This window comes from Pteronotus mesoamericanus, unplaced genomic scaffold, assembly GCF_021234165.1.
Source record: "Pteronotus mesoamericanus isolate MK-2021 breed Mesoamerican mustached bat unplaced genomic scaffold, CSHL_Meso_final contig_221, whole genome shotgun sequence".
In the NCBI taxonomy this organism is placed as follows: Eukaryota; Metazoa; Chordata; class Mammalia; order Chiroptera; family Mormoopidae; genus Pteronotus; species Pteronotus mesoamericanus.
This window is the reverse complement of record NW_026555092.1, coordinates 8203512-8211998: the sequence shown is the minus strand read 5'-3', so window position 1 is coordinate 8211998 and position 8487 is coordinate 8203512.

Genomic DNA, 8487 nt, shown 5'->3' with positions numbered 1-8487 from the left:
AGTAAGCAAAGTGGGGAAGGATGTTCTAGGCAAAAGTAGCAGGATATGGAAGGCCTTGTGGATGTGGGGGAGGGGAGCTGGGGTGGCTCAGTTTGGCTGCAAGTGGGGAGGCGTGGAAGGGGAGGCTGCTGAGGTCTTGGGCCCTGGTTCTGGAAGAGCCTGTGCATACCATAAGGCTCTTTGGCTGCAAGCCCACCTTGGCTAACTTCAGCCAAAGAGGGCATTTGCAGGAAGGAGATGGTTCAAGTTTATGAAAAAAATAAAAATAGAAAAAAGGTGGTCATGCTGCTGCTTGGTTTACATGAATGAAAAGACCAGGGACTTCTGGCTTTAGGTATGGTTGGACGTAGGAATCAAATTCAATAATCTTGGTCTCTTTCTCCACCCCTTGCCTTCTTCCTCCCCGGCCAGCAGCTGCGGGCCTGCCTGAGAGTGAAGTCAGCAGACAGTCCGAGGCAGTTCGAGTTGGGCTCCCTCACTGGTACCCAAAGGGACCTAATGGAGCCTTGAATGCCATGCCCGGGAGTGTGGACTTATCCTGGGATGGGGCTAAGGATAACCTTTGAAGGTTTTGGGCAGGGGGAGTTACAGGTTTGGGTCTGGTTTGGGTCTGGGTTTTAGGAAGGAAGAGATCAAATGCAGGGACCCATAAGAAGGCTGGTGAAGTCATCCTGTGGGAGAAGAAGGGGATAGATTTGAGAGGTATCATCAACCTTCTGGCTTGTCAGCTTTTTCTGGGGACAGCGGATTTCCTCATGGATTTCATCTGCTCTTTATCAGATCCCCAAGCAACTGATAAAGCGAGGCTGTGACAGAGATGGACAGCGAGCTCTGCTCCACTCATGAGGGGATTGAGACCCAGAGACATCAGGTGACTTTCCTGAGGTCACACAGCAGTCAGAGATTAAACCAAGTGACTTTTTTTCCCCCCCTACTCCACGTGGAGCCTGTTAAGAGGGGCTGGGGTCCCAGCCCGTGTGAGCTCTTGTCTCTTGTGCAAGTCCATATGAAGAGGCCCCCATAGACATCCCCATCAAATGCTAGGGGCAGACGTTACCAGAGGAGGGGATTGGCCTTGTCTCCAGTCTTGTATCCTCATCAGGAGGACACCGAGGGGCCGTGGCTGAGTGTCCCAAGGACCAGCTGAGGTGATGCCCCACCCCCCTCCCTGGCCTGGAGCCAAGAAATAGGCTGAGCTGTATAGTGGGATTGTGCCCTGCGGCCAGGCGGCTAGGAGGGGCCAGCCCAAGGAGCAGGAAATAGCTGGGTTTGGGGAAGTCACGCGGAGCCGCCAAGCCAAGCCTGCTCCCGATCCGCTGGGCGGCTCTCACCACGGCCCTATCAATGCCCCGTTTGAGGTGCACACAGGGGTCCTTTGACAAGGCCAGGTTAGAACCCACTGAGAGGGCCTGTTGGAGCAAGAAGCCCTGCAAGGAGCTGGCCCCAGGACAGAGGGGACTGCACAGGATGGTCAGGTGAGGGCCACCCGGATGGGCTGTCTCTTGCGGAGATGGAGAGCCTGCAAAATCAAACCTAGGTTGCCAAACAGAAGCACCTCAGTTTTCAGGGCTGTGATGGTAGCAGGAATGGGCCCTCGTAATTGAGTGGACTCTTCAGTATGTCATCTCCGTGACTGTCCCACTGGCCCCACGCAGCAGGTGTTCTGCGGTGACTATTCCTGAGGCTTAGGGTGTGCAAGCCACTTACCCAAAGTCATGATCGGTTGAGGGGCAGAGCTGGGGTTTGACTCCAATAGGCCTGACTGCAACCGGACCTTGTCCCTCTGGTCCTTCCTGCCCCGTGTCATTGAAAGGTGAGCAGAGTGATGGCCTGATTCTAGAACGCTGACACGCCCCTTGAAGGCAGGGCTGAGGCACAGTCATGGTTGTGTGCCTGGCACTGAGGACAAGCCTGGCTCAGGAGCTTGTGGTGGAGGACAGGGGTCTGTTGTGGGCTGAGGGCCCAGACAGGAGGCTGGCAGGGAGGTGGCCCGGGGGGACGAATGCTGGGGACATGCACCAGGCAGTGGCTGTGGGGCTGGGTGGATTCAAGAGGTATTCAAGAAGCCAGACCTGCAGGGCCTGGGCATAGAAGTGAGGAAGAGGGAGGGTCAAGGCTGGTGCCCAGGTTTAGAGAGCATCTGGAACGGTGGTGTCCAGCCCTGAACTAGGGACACAGGACAGGGAACAAAAGAAGATGCCCTGAGTTTTGTTTACATTTGAGCTACCTTAGGGGACACATGATAAGAGAGGCTCTCTGTCTATACGTCTGGAGTTCAGGAGACTGAAGAAAGAGGGGTGGGGTATGAGTATCATTTGTGGACACATGGGTGTGATATCACCAAGGTTCATTGAGGTGTTAACACATCAGCCGGCCACGGTGTTGATGTGCCCGTAGATGAAAGCACGTGCGTCCTCACCCTGTCCAGCCTCTGGCTTCCAGCCTACCTGACAACTTGTGGGGCCTGAGACCAGGAAAACACCTGTGAGGTGGATGAACCATGTAAGAGACCTCATATGCAGGGACTGTGGCCCAAAGGATGGGCAGCCCAGGGACAGAGCAGCAGCCTGGGCGGTGGGGTGTGTATCTACTTCACAGATGAGGAAACCTTGCCCTGTGCTTATGGGCAAGTTCTCTACTTTGTGGAGTTTCTGCTGACTATTGGGGAGACCAGAGATTCATATCCAGTCAGGCACTCTGGGAATGTCTCCAATTTGCAATGCAATAGTTTTAACTGTCAAGAAAAGCACTTCCCAGGTTAAAGGAAGTTGGGGAGGACCCACCCTTGGGCCCACCTGGGGTTTCTGGGTGGCATCTAAGCAGCAGCTACTGTGGGTCTCTGCGGCCACAGCCCCTGCCCACTGCCTGCCCAGATGGGCTCTCCAGCAGCCAGGGCTCACCCCCTCGCCTCTCTCCTGGGACTCTGGGAGGAAGCCTGTCTAATTAGCCACCAAGAGTGCCCGGCAGGCAGTGGGCTTGGCAGAAAGCGGCCAGCACGAGGGAGCCACAGCCCTATATAAACAGAGTCCATCTGGCAAACAGTTTTGCTGCCGCCTCAGGGGCCCAGGTGGTCTAGCAGGACACTGGCCTTGTAACTTACTCTGCGCCACCTGCTGGGGGCGCAATCCTGACAGGAAGACAGCCTGGGCAGAGGCCTGGGGAGGTGACCACATGTCAGAGGGTGATTCCAGTCCGGGGACCTCACTTCTGATAAGTCACAACTTACAATTCCACAAATGTGTTCAGCCTGGACCTTGACAGGCCCAGGCTGCTGAAATTTTGTACATTGATGGAGCTTTGGGAGGAATGAAGGTGCTTATACTAAAGCACTTCAGCGGGGACAATGGAAGGAAGAAGGAACGTGCCTGGAGTCTGGGAAGGAAAGATTTAAGTTTCTGGGGTTGGACATCCCCATGAAGGCTATAGGTGAAGCAACCATGACATCCTAACATTCCTTGGTTGCCTGTAGTCACTCCACAAACCAACAGGGCCAGGCCTTGCTCCCCGGTCACCAAACTCCACAGGGAGCTTTCCCACCCTTCGTTGCTGAAGTCACCCCAGAGGGAGGGGCCCGGAGATGGAACCACGAGAGTAACAGCCGGCTGTAGTTCGGGTATGTTAGTTAGCATCTAGTGCTTTCCATATTGACTTTGGTGCAACTTCCCCCAAACTGAAAAATGCTGTATTTCCTTGTCCATCCTCTGCCCTCCTCCCTCCCTCCCTCCCTTCTTTTCTTGTTCTATGCCCATCTATTCCACCCGGAAGGCAGAAATGTGAGATGCCTTCCAATGGCTTATGACCTGGTATAGTTCTTTCTTCTTGAGTGTGGGTGGAGCCCGTGAATCTGACAACATAGTCTCTCTTGGGATTAGGTTATGTTACATGGCACTGTTAACTTTAAGAAAGGGGGATCACCTTGGGAGAGCCTGACCTAATCAAGTGATCCCTTAAAAGGGACTGGGCTCTCTCTGAAGGGGGGACTTGGCACAGGAGAGATCTGAAGCATGAGGAGGCTTTGGAGGAGACCGTGTGGTAAGAAACTGTGGTTGACCTCTAGGAACTAGAGTGCCCCTTGTTAATAGCCAGCAGGAGGGTTGGGGGCGTGGATTTAGTCTGACACCTGCAAGGTGTAACTGAGTTCTGCCAACCACTGTGTGAGCTTGAAAGAGGACCCTGAGCTCCGGAAAGGAATGCAGCCCAGCTGACATGTGGATTTCAGCCTGCGAGGCACGGAGCAGGCAGCCCAGTCTGGTTGTGCCCAGACTTCTAGCCTACGGAAGCTGTAAGGTAACACACCTTTGCTGTTTTAAGCTGCTAAGTTTGCAGTCATGCGTTACACAGCAAAAGAAGAATGAAAGTACCACCTCTTCTCAATTTGGAGGAAGTGTTATTTTCTTCCTCCTTAAATGCATAAGTGGCAGCCGTGGCAATAATCTTGAATGCCCGAAATCTTGTCAGGGTAGGTCCAGGGCTCTGAAATTGAAGGAAGAAACAGCGAGCTGAATGCCGCTCACATGCCTTCATGTGCTCTTCTCAGGTCTCAGGGGCTCTGTTTTGAGGCTGAGGTGGAAAACAGCAGGGATTTCGGGCAACATAACTAAAGGGTAGGTATTTTGGAAAATGGGGAGAAAAATAGATTCCGTTCTGCTAGCTGGAGGATTACATTAAATTTAGAGCCCAGATCTTTAAGAGGGAAAGAGACAAATTGAACTGCCACTGGGAGCTGGCACCAGGCTCCTAAAGGGCTGAAATCTGTGTGTTAAAAAGGATGTTCGTAAGAAATGAGGATGTTTTCACTAGGGCAGAATAGCTCAGTGGGGGCGTGGCCATGATCTTCGGGTCGCTGAACGTGGCACCCCAGCAGGTGTGCTCACCTCAGAGCTGATGGAGAACTTTGGGGGATAGGCAGCAAGCTCCCTGTCCAAGAGGTGTTCCAGAGACAGAGAGAGAACTTAAGTTGCACAGGGGAGGCTGGATGACGTGGGTGGTTTAGTTCTATCAGAACCACCTGGAGAGCTTAGAAATACAGATTTGCTGGGTCTGGGGTGGGGCCCGAGACTCTGCATTTTTTTGAAAAACCTTAACCAAACCGCTGGTTTGGGGGTAACTGAAGGAAGAGTCAGAGAATAAGTTGCAAGTGCATCTAGATGAGGATGCTTATTTGGCCCGGAGCCCCGTGGATCCCAGCTGATCCCTGGGGCCTGAACAGGGCCCTCCCTCCCTCGCCTCATGTGCCCCGCCCGCCAGGGCTGTTCTCCCCGAGGAGGACCCTCAGCACAGCCTCGTTTCAGATTCCCACACTCGAGAAAGCTTTGCCTGAGCTTCGTTTAAATTCCTCCAAAGCAGATCCCAAGACAAGGATTTGGTGCTGGTGGTTTATTTGGGAGGTGGGCCCAGGAACTATAGTGAGAGGTGGGGCGAGGCTGGGAAGGGGCAAAAGCCAATAAAAAGTGCCTGAGCAAACAGTTCGCTTCTGTGGGCAGTTGGGGTTCACACCTGTTGGGGACCCTCTGAGGGATGGTGAGGAGCACATCTCAGAACGGTCCAGCAGAGAGCACGGGGAAGCTGGGGTATTTACGGGTGGTGCCCATCCCCCACTGGTGAGGGTTGCCCTCTGGGAAATGCCAGGGCTGCCTTGCTCCTCTGTCAGTGTGATGGAAACTGCCTGCTCACTGAGACAGAAGGTGCGGTGAGGACCACACTGAGGCGACGTTCCATACATTTCCTTCTCAACCCTCCTGCACACGGCCATCAACTTCCCACCTTACAGACAGGAAACTCAAGAGCAGAATCGTGAAGGGAGTCTTCTGAAGTCAACACAATGGATAGGCGACAGACTCCAACCAAGCTCTGCCTGATTCCAAAGCGGTTTCATGTCACAGGATTCCCCAAAGTCTGGTGTGCGTGCCCCTGGCAGAGTGCAAGATAATTTTTGGTGCAAAGTAGATGAAAAAGTTAAATTAAATTTGTTTCAAATTTATTTAAGGGCATAGCAGAATAAATCTATAAATTATGTTGAACTGGTGATTTTGTGGCTGTTATTTCCTAGGAGGAGGAGATTTTTTTTTTCCAACAAGTGGATTGAGAGTTAAAGAGAAAGATTAAATAAATATCGGTAAACTTCTGTGTGGATCCAGCCAAACCGTGATGAAGCTGAGTGAAGGACGAGGGGACATGTTGTCCTGGACCAACCAGGCTGCATCTCTTGTCATGGGAGCTCAAGATAACCAGGTTTGCTCTTTGGAAAGAAGCTGAGCCTCAGGCTGGAGGGGGCGCCTTGCGCTCTTTCCACGGAGCCACACTCTGCCCAGGGGCCTCTCACTTTATCACAAACACTCTCTCTCTCTCTGGGATAAAACACTAAAGGCTTTAAGTTTCTGGAAACCTGAGGTGTGTGAAAACAAGGAGAGGGAACTGCGGGAGCCCTTCTGACCGGTGAGCAGCCTCGAGGAAGGCCCCTCAACGGATTTTTTTTCTCTGGCCAATACCAGACCCACTGTTCCCAATTTGATTCCTGGGGAAAATGTTTCACATTTTAAAAACACAAATATTTATTTTCTTTTCTCAATGTATATGCTGAACTTCCAGGTCTCCTTCCCCGCAAGCCCTTGCTCTTGCTGTGGAATGTTAAAGCTGCCCCCTTTTGAAGGGGGGGTCCATCTCTGTTCTGAAAACTTACCTGTAGCATATTTCTGTGGCTCCGCTAATGAGCAGAGAAGTGACCCAGAAAAGGCGCCTGTGTTCCTCTGAGGAGTCCATAGAACTGCCATTCAGAGCTGGAGCTGAAAGAGCTGTTTCACGGGCCCAGCTGCTGCCCCGGCCAAGGGAGTGTTGTACCCTGAGCTCTGGACACAGCCCTGTCCACCGGGCAGAGGGGGCGGTTGGCGAGGGGACTCGAGCTCACGTTCTCCTCGTCCACCTTCAGCAGGGCCACGGGGTGAGCACTCCGCCTCTGTCACCGTGGGTCACCGTCACTGACTCCGGGTGGATCCTTCATCATTAGTTCTTTCTTTTAGCTCATTTCTTCACTTGCATGCCTATCCCCTGTTCCAGGCAGCAGGCTGGGTGCTGAAGATTCAGTGGTGACTGAGCCAGGCAAGGCCCCTGCTTGGAGGGAGCTGAATTGCTTGGGGGGAGGCAGGCATCACATTTATAACACAATGTAGGGAAGCCATAAACACTTCAGTCATCAGGCCTGCGGTGCCTCTGAACAACAGAATGAGACTTAAAAGTTGCAGAGAGAAAAGAAGCCAGCAACCTCCTGGTTTTGACTGCGGAGGGCTATGAACTATACGAATAAATACGAAACTTAAGTGGGGAAGTCGGAAAAAAATGCTTTCAATTTCCTTGCTCTTTATAACTAGGACAAAGGGGACTGAGACCTGAGGTCCACGTTTGGCCCGGCCTCTAAACTGGCTGGGTGGCTTCCGGCCAGTCGTGAACTTCTTCCGTTTCCTCATCTGACAAATGGGCTAATATGCTCAGATCTGCTGCCATTGCTCAGGTTTGTCGGGAGAACAAAGGAGTACAGCGACAGAGTGAGTGACTGCCATTATTGAGGAAAGTCGTGAGAGTGCTGGTTGGGTCAGCTGTGCCCAGCAATCATTTTAAAGAAAATGTCTTTACATTTCCTTTTATTAAGGTACAATTTACATAGAGTGACGTGCATAGGTCTTAAGTGTTAACGATGTTACCCCCCGGGGAAAATGATGATTCTTGGGCCCCCATCTCCACTTCTGTCTTCTCATTGCCTCCTTACATGGTCCCAGTGAGGTGGGCAGGCCGGGTACTGCCATTCCCATTGCGTGATAACAAGCCAAGGATCAGAGAGGTTAAGTCACCAGCTGCAGGGCACACAGCCGGTCAGCAGCAGAGGTGGATCCGATTCCGGCTCTCTCAGGGGGTCAAGCCCATGCTTCTTTCGCTTTATCCCATCAACTGCTGGCCCTTGATGCCACTCCAGGGACCATCCCTAGTTATGTTCCTTTATTGACAAGCCTTTATTTTTGCCTCCTCCGTGCAAGACCCTGGGCTGGGCCTGGATGCAGAGATGAACCAACCAGGCCCTTACCCACTCATGGATGAGACAGACAAGGCATGGAGGCGCAGGGCGTGTCATAACCCAGGGTGGTGGGAATGAGGCGGGCCTGGAGAAGGCGCCTCTGCCTGAGCGAGCAGGGCAGCGGAGAACACCAACCTGGGGCCCTGTCCTGGCAATGATGCTTCTTAGCGGTGTGACTTCAGACAAGTTACCTCACCTCTCGGTCTCAGTTCCTCATCTGGGAAAGGAGGGCAATAATAGTAGCTGCCTCACAGGGCTGTCAAGAGAATTAAATGAGATAGTTCATACAATTCTGTCTCTCTAATCAGCTGTAGCTGTTAGCCTCCTGTTTTCAGAGGAGGAATTGGAGGTGGAGTAACGTGCCTGCGGTCACACAGGTGGCATATAGCAAATCCAGCTAATCTGGCTCCGAGTCTGCGCTCTTA